Source organism: Myiozetetes cayanensis, unplaced genomic scaffold (genome assembly GCF_022539395.1).
Source record: "Myiozetetes cayanensis isolate MyiCay16 unplaced genomic scaffold, myiCay2020 scf16, whole genome shotgun sequence".
Classification (NCBI taxonomy): Eukaryota; Metazoa; Chordata; class Aves; order Passeriformes; family Tyrannidae; genus Myiozetetes; species Myiozetetes cayanensis.
The window spans coordinates 12,476,206-12,484,782 of NW_026087270.1; the positions used below are offsets into that span (position 1 = coordinate 12,476,206).

Sequence of the window (8,577 nt, forward strand, 5' to 3'; positions counted from 1 at the left end):
ATCTGATATTAATTCTTATTGGGCCACAACAAGAATAGGCACAAGTGACTTTTTCAGTTTGTGTTTACTTTTTCCCAGGCCACAAAACACCCATTGACTGTGAAACTCAGATTTGCTGCATAACAAATGCCTGCTTTTGTAATGAGTTAATAAAGCTGTTTCAGAAATAACAGCACGAGAAGCTACAGATGCTGACCTAAGGAAAAAAAATACAAACAACATTCAACTTTAATTTGATTATTTATTAAATATTTAGCACAGTATCTGAGAACTGAAAAAATTTCATTCTGCCCCTCTGGTCATTCTGAGATTTTGAAGTCAGCAAAAAGATGGCAAAAGACATTTCTTGTGCCTCCTGGGACTTATAAATCACATGTTAAAACTGCAATTTGGTTCTTTGCTCCCATTTCCCCATCCCTCAGACAGGGAGGAAGTTTCTTTGCTCACTTACATAGGAGAGAGCTTTAATTCAGGAAGGGTTGTAGAAAACACAGAAATCTGGATTGTCACCAGCCCTGCCCAAAGTTGGTGGTTATAAATAAAACAAGCCAGGAGAAAATCCTTGGTTGTTAGGGCTTGTAGCCCTTGGATGGTCCCTGGGATACAGGCATTGCTTTGGAGCACTGCTCAGATCCAAGTGTTCCCCACCTTTCTCATCACTCAGTGCAGATTTTCTTGATGGGCAGTGGCTGAGCAAATATGCACAGAAGGGAATATTTGGGCCAGAAAAGGGAATTAAAGGCAATGTTGATTACAATCTAAATATTGCCCCTTTTGAAGTGAGCAGGTCTGTGTTTGGGCAGGATCAGATACTCTTTTCTCACAGTTTGAGGCACATCATGAGTTATTTTGTGTTCTTGCTGTTGGGAACATGATTTCATTGCAGTCTATTGCAAAGGGCTAACTGAGGTAAAGGGCAGGGAAGGTTCTGGGATGCAGATGCCCTGTGCTCACAGCCTGCTCTCTGGCTGGAAAATCCCCATATTGTGCTATAACACAGCCATCTTCCAGTGCAACTGCTGGGTGGGGAGAACAGGAGGGTCAGGAGATTACCAGGGAAATTGTCTCTGCCACGCACAACCCCTCCTTGATCCTTTATTGAGTCTGAGAAGCTGAGATTTGACCTTTATTCCTGCCTGAGAGTTCTTTATTCTTTCCCTTTCTCCATATTGAGTAGGGTAATAAAGTCAGGAAACATGAGGAATCTGGTCAATGCTGTATTCCAGCCCTGCCACACATTCCAGTGCCCTGCATTTAAAGAGTGTGTTTTGGAAATCAGCCTCCTTTTTCCTCCCTACCATTTATTCCAATTCTCATGCTTTTCCTAAGCATCTGTTACAGGGAAAAGTCAGTGGGTGTCAGTGTCATTCAGGATCAGGCCGGGACAAGCAGGGCTCTCCTACGTCAGTGCTTTCCAGGGTTTTACCACATTTGGATGCAGCGTGGAGTCAGAGATCTGGGATGAATTGTTCTTCCACATCTTCTTTTTGTGTCACTGAGATAGAAAACAGAAAGCATCAGCTCGCAATAAATTCCCAGATGTGCTAAGTAACACACAATGGAGGTCCTTTCAGCAAACTGTCAGAAGGAGGAGACTTCACCGGGAGTAGGAAAGGGCAGCTGCCTCTCTGCCGAGTTTTGAGTTTTACAGCTACTCCCCAACCTATTACAACCTCATTTATCCACTTCAACCCTGTCCTGCCTCTGCTGCAGACAGGGGCTGTGTGAAGGATAAGTAGCTTCATCCTCTCCAGGGGTGCTGGAGCTGTGATAACAACCCCAGTGTTGAGGGCAATTTTGGAGAGTTTAAGGGTTTTGGCAGATCACAGAATTAACAGAATGCTCCTAACTGGAAGGATCACTGAGTCCAGCTCCTGGCCCTGCACAGAACGATCCCCAAGCATCACACTGAAAAAGTTTGTGCAGGAACCATTTTCATAACTATTGAAAAAAATCAGATATTTGGTATTTTGTGAGTTTCCACCCTCCAGAAAGAACATCGTGGCTGGGTCAGGATCAAGACAAAAGGAAGAAAAATGACATACCTATTGCTCCAAGCCTGCAGTAAGCATTTCCATACCATGCTGAACACTTGGTTGGTCTGCCCTCAACAAAGCTACAAAAAGATGGTTTTTATGGCCAGAGATCATTTTCTTCTGAATATGAAAACCTAGATATAAAAAGGCCTTTGTTTACAAGTGTTGGAGCTGAGAGGTTGCAAACTGCATCCCTGAGCCAGCAAAGATTTCTCTATGGGGGTAGGAGTAGAGTGGGAAGTCAGTGGTACAGGGTATTGGAAATGACCCACCACACTTTGGCTCTGGCACTTCTAGTCTCTTTTGCACTCTTTGCACTGGGCCCCTGTGAATTTTGCTTACACAAATGCATAGAAAGAACAGAAACTAGAGTAGAATCCAACTTTTCACTTATCCCATGCAAGCTTGATCCTTAACCATCTCTTACAATGTTTTTTTGGGATGGATCACATAACTTGGGAAGTTATGGGGAACAGATCAGGTGATCAGGGAGATGAATGATGCACTGCCAGCTCCCCTTGCACAACCAGTGATAAGACCCTCCATGTACCCCCAACTGTCCAGGCTGGCAAAGCTCAGAAGATTTCTGGGCTCTAAAACTTCATTATCTGTAACATGTGCAAATAACTGCCCCCCCGATTCTTTCTCAGCACATTTAAACAAGAGTAGCATTTTTAAAGCTTTCTGTCAGAAAAACAATCTGAAGGAGGTTCCTTTTACGAGTGAAAGTCCACAACATGAGCCTTGCTCCAATTATTCCTACATACTGGGACGACAAATGTGTCTAGCTGGGAGCCGTGCCACTTCCCTCCTTTCCATGTAGGAATAAGGGAAAGGTTGAGAACCGAGGTTGTGAATCCCTGCTGTACCCCTGGAAAGTAATAATAGCAGCATCAGTAATAGCTCTTAAATCAGGAGGACTTGCTGCAGCCTCGCTCCCACGAGCTTTGCATGACAGCCCTGAGCGTTCACGGGAATGACATGTTCCCAGCAAGAACATTCTCATTTGCATTATGGCAGGACATGGAGACCTAAGTTGGATTTTAAGTGTTGAGCAAACCTGATGTGACAACATAGTCCTTGTTTCCATACCCTGTTTAGACTAAGCTGACCCTTTTCAGACCCTCCTCCCTGCTCCCAATGAAAGCTTTGTGGAAAGGCTCACGCAACGCAACGGATAAAAAGTATAAAAGCAAGAGAGAAAAGGAGGCAAAAAAGCATTTGAACCTTCACTGACTCCAGAAATTCCTGCAAGCCCTCAGACTTCTCCATTTTCTAATCAAGGTAATGAGATTACAGGCTACTCTGTTAATTATTGAAATGTGGAATGGACTCATATATGAGTAATGTCATTGTCTATTTTTGAAAAATAGTGAAATCAGAGACAGGTTAAAAATTTTTTATGTTTTTCTACACAAACACTACTTTAAAGCACAGTGTTTTATTAACACAAGGGTGAGGAATAAGCTGACACGTGTTGGCCACAAAGCCACTGATCAGGCCAAAGTACATGGAGGGAAATATCATTATCAGACCAAACTGCACTCTCCGACTACAATCTAAACTACTCCATGGTAACTATTCCTGATTTTGCAAAATGATTAAATTCATGTTCTCATGGAAGTTCAGCCTCCAATTTGTAAGGAGTCCAGTGTTTGGCTCCAAATCCCTCTGCAGCAGATAGAAATGACTCATTAAATTCGACATGCCTTGGATCAGGCTCCTATCTGGGAAACTTCTTAAAATGTGAGTTCGCATATGTACAATCCACAGAAACAATCTCAGTGGTTTATTTGTATCCTTGTGCAGGTGAAAGGTGAAAAGTAAGGGAGCTGATCTTTCTCCAGCAAATAGAAAAATAAGGAGAAAATTATATCCTAATAGAATAACATTCATTCTCCTTGTGGGATGAGCATTTTGAATCAGAGGACCAATTTACTGTACTTAATGATTTTAGGAGTACAAATGCCACAAGAGATAATAGGACTTCACTTTAAATTCAGTTATACACTTTTAAAAATGCTTCCTCCAATTACAAAGCTGTTATTATGGGTACAGTGTGTGCATATTAGGTATACACAGAGGAAGAATAACATGCTATACTCATTAAATCGGCCAGAAAATATGCATTTTTAAGAAATAATTCAATGTGTTTTCTTTGTGTTCAGCTTGAAGGTTACTTAGGTTTTAAATACAGGAAATTATAAGTAAGATTATTTTTTCTAGGAGTCTTTTTTTTGGTAAAACAAAATAGCAAATTGAGATATATATCTTTTTCTTCTAAGAACTATGTCATTAAATATAGTAATGTTGTACAAATTACAGACAACTGAAAGTAGGTTTATAATAAAATATAAATGTAAGATATAATGAAATTAGTTTCTACTGTTCATAAATAAGTATGATGTAATATATAAAATGGTTTTCACTATTAATGATTTTTTTAAAGTACTGTACTGTGATTTTAAAATAGAACTGATATCTGCAATCTTTACAGGAATGTAATCCCTTTATTAGTGTTTGTATCAGTATAATGCACTGGTTTTAAATGTTATTTTGCACTGAGAAGAATATTTTATAGAGTTAAATTTCTATACATTTTGTGGCTTTAATGTGTTCCATGATTTATGACCAATTTTGTTTTTCAGATCAGGACTTCTGTGTTTCAGAGAAATATTTTGCCAACGTTGTTATTCCCTTCTAAAATTCCATTTCAATGGTAATGTATTTTTAAAGAGTGAAGCCCAAGAACAGAAATAGCACATATTTTCTGAAAACCATACAGCTTTGTATAGTTTTCATATACAGCCTAACATTCATCATCATCTCCCTGCTGCTTTAGAACCACTAATGTTATTATTCCCTTCTTTATTTTTTTTTTCTAGGTAGAAATATTAATGAGATATCATTTCCCTGCTTTTGTAAAAATCTCTCTCATGTTGCTCGTTGGATTAAAAACCCAAAAGCAGCGAGACCACCGCTGAAACCCCACACTCGGACTTGCAGCTCCGTAAACTCGCAAAACACACTTCACATTTCACCCTCGTTCCCTGTCTTTGCTTTAAGCAGCCCCCAAATTTCAGCAGCAAAAATTCTCCCCATCCCCATCCGTTCCCCATCAAAGGAGCCAATACCTTATAACAGAGGCAGGTCAGGGAAAAAAAAAAAAAGTCCCACAAACAACCAAGCGGGCAAACTGATTAAACAGCGGTGAAAAAAAACGCTCTTAGACATCAGATTTCCTGAGCTTTTTCCCCTCTCTCGCTGCACTACTTACTTGTAATTACGTCTGGGGCCATTCCTTCCTATTCCACAGGATAAACTGGAATATACTGCTCGGCAGTTTTGTCTCGAGCTCTTTAAACACTAGAGACCTTATAAGCAAACAACCCTTTTTTTTTTTTCTGCCTGTTATGAAATTTTAATGATCTTCCAAGGCTCTCAAAATCAAACCAACTCTCTTCCCTCCCCCTGCCCCAACAACTTGGCTCCTTTGTACCTTTTGTTTCAGAACTGTGCCCAAACTAAATATACCAAACCAGGAGGGATCTATAGCTCTAAAATAGGGGTTAAAGTGGCCCTTGTTTTCCTGTGTGTCTTCCCGTTCCTGGTAAACTGCGGGATTTTGCTGGGGAGCGTTGGAAAAAGCGGGTTGGGGAGTGGAAACTGGATCAGAGATGGACAGAGAGTCCTCAAAAGGGGTTTCATGGAGGGGATGAGAGTGCCAGCGCCAGTGTATGCCAAACAGCTTTGTGATGGATGTGTTTATCCTTAAAACTAAGGTCCCATTCAACGCTGCCATGGCCGGGATTGGGAAGGCGGGCGTCGGGAGAAGTGCTGGGCGAACACGGGATGTGTGTTAAGGCGCCTTGTTTGAGCACTCCCTGAAGTGCCAGGGCAACAGTTTGCATTAATGGTGATTTGTAGACCTTAAGGATCACTGTAAAGGACCCCAAAAGGGCTTTATTTTGGTGGGAGAGAGGACAACCTCCCTCCACAGCCTTCCCACCTCCGGGCACCGCCGGACTCAAAGGACCGCAATGTACAGGGAGCTACGAGGTGACGAGCAATGCTGTAAAATAAGTGAAGTCCTGGCTAGTCCCTGTTGCTGGAATGCATTTTCTCACTTCAGTGCTTGTCTGGAGATCATGGGTAGTGCCCTAAACCCTGCCAAAGGCATCTTTGCTGTTCTTTCGATCCCCTTCACCTCAATAACTCCAAATTCATAGTATTTGACTCCTGTGTAGCACCTCCTGCTCCCAGTCCTGCACTGCTCAGGCATAGGTGGAAATTACAGCCTTTCTGAATGTTCCCTAATTTATGCCAAGTGCTTTCGGTCAGTTTGGAGAAAGCTGGCTGGGAATCCTTAAAATGCTGGTTTGTACCCCTGAGATAGTGCAAACAGCCTTTACAAGTGGAGTTAGCAGGTTGTAGCCCAAATTCCACTTCAAAATTTGATGTGTGGAGAGCACCAGAGCAAAACATGACCTGACTGGAGGCTGTAACAACCCATGGAGCCCTCTCTGCTTCCAAAGGCAGATTTTAGAGAATGATGATATGCAGCAGTTGGTGTGATTAACAGAGACATGGAATGTGTAGCTGGAATTTCAAAACTTTCAAGAGGGTTTTGCTGTCTCAAGAAGAGGTGATCTGACTTAACTCTTGGTTTCAGAGGAGGAAGGTGTTTGGTGGCTATCCTATCCCCATCTTATTGTCCTCATCAGTCCATTGGCATATGGATGGAGGAAAAGAGAAGAAACAGCTATGAGAAAAATCCAGAGAAAGCATTTGGGGTAAGAAGGAGAGGAAGAAGTCAGTGGTAGGAGACCAGGTCACAGGTTGCAGACCACGGATTTGGGGGGTGCTTAATAAGCTCCGGAGCATCCCACTTGACAACAAGTCCTCCCCAAGAAGGAAGGAAGGGGTTGCACTTCCAAATTGCCCCCAGCCCTCCTCATTTAGCATTCAACGCTGTGCAAGGGGCCAGAGCAGAGCTGAGCACGGCCCAGGACTGGCCTGGGAACGGGGTCCGGGTTAGGATTGCACACATCAGTAACTCACTCCCACGGCCCTGGGCAGCATTGTTCTCTAAAAGCAGGCATGTTTCCTTCCAAGTAGCAGACATGGAAAGAAAAACACACACAAAAACAAATCATCTCGTCCTTCCTTCTCCGGATGGCGCGCAGCCCGCTCCGCCTGTCACTGAGGCTCGAGGTGGACACGGTCCCAGTCTGACAGAGGCGATGGGGGGATGAAGAAGTTGTCTCCCAAGTCCCTTTCCCTTGGAAAATCCACTCCTGAGGATGGTTGACCCTGACAAGCTTTCTCCTTGACCTCTCCTATGTGCACCTCCCTCCTACCAACCCATCTCAGCACATCTCAAAGGCAGGCATGGGGTGCTTGGGGGTTTTCCATGTGTCAAACTCTTCCTACTCTAAATTAGCTCATGGCTCTGTCAGGCATCCCTAATATTCACCCAGTGCAACTCTCTGCCTTTCTGCAGGCTCCAGAGCTTTCCTAATGTCTTTCAAAGTTTTGGGGCTTTGGCTGGGAATAAATCACTGCAGAAAGAAGCAGAAACATCTGTGGGTTATTGCATCCCTCCTCTTGGGCTGCATTCAGTCTTCATGCCCTGAAGGCATTGAGAGTAAAGCTCTGAAGATAAAAAATCCTGTGTTTTGAAGGGGATGAGCCCATCCTTTGCAATGAGATCTCCACCACTTGCTGCCCCAGCTCTGTTATCTGTCCCTCATCATCTATTTTTTTAAGCTTTCTCTCCTCACAAAATATTCAGTAAATCATAACAGACTCAAAACACAGTTGGGCATCTGTCCTGCTGCTGGGACTTTTGGCTGCTTTCAGATCATTAAACGGGCCTGGCTCTACACAACCTGACAAATACGAGGTGAACTTTACCCCTGGGTCTGCCACCTTCACACAACAAGGGCACATATTCCACAGCTGGGGAGCTGTTATTCGACTCGGACTGTACCACAGGTCAGAATTTATGACTTTGTTATTATTATGTTTGTGAGTTTTACAGCCACACGGGTCCCGCGGGAACCCGCAGCACTTTCGCTTGGCCATGTCAGTCAGACATTCGCAACGCACCAAAGAGGAAGCATTGAAAATGCTGGGAATATCCTGTCTAACACTGTCTCTCATCTCTCTGACCCTCAGGTAAGGGCCAGACTTTGTTTGCACCCAGCATCGGAGGAAGCTGATAAAGGGCATAAGAGGAACATGGAGGGGGAGCGAGTGGCAGTGAACACTCAGCAGCGTTACTGCCAGACACCTCTGCTGCCCTGTTTGTTCCCTCTAATGACACATGTCCCAAATTTCCTGATCATAACAGTCATCATGTTGCTCTTGGTGTTTTATTGCCCTCTGATGTTGAGCCAGGAGCTTCACAATGGGAGTTAACCTGATGTTAATGAGTTTAACCACTGCAGTTCATCTGCTGACTCCTCAGAGCGTTAATGGCTTTGGGGGGACACAGAGAGGTGTTTTCACTCACGTACAATGTGTAAACACACCACAC

At 43.4% G+C, this 8,577-nt stretch overlaps 1 long non-coding RNA gene across 1 annotated transcript; it reads right to left on the reverse strand.

Annotated features, from left to right (window-relative positions):
- Positions 1–261: 261 nt before the first annotated feature.
- On the reverse strand, positions 262–5,374 carry LOC126637804 (uncharacterized). The gene is made up of 3 exons (XR_007628441.1): positions 5,314–5,374; positions 2,046–2,170; positions 262–1,495 (listed from the first exon to the last, which is right to left on the reverse strand). It is a non-coding gene; the product is annotated as an uncharacterized LOC126637804 (long non-coding RNA).
- Between the last annotated feature and the right edge of the window lie 3,203 nt (positions 5,375–8,577).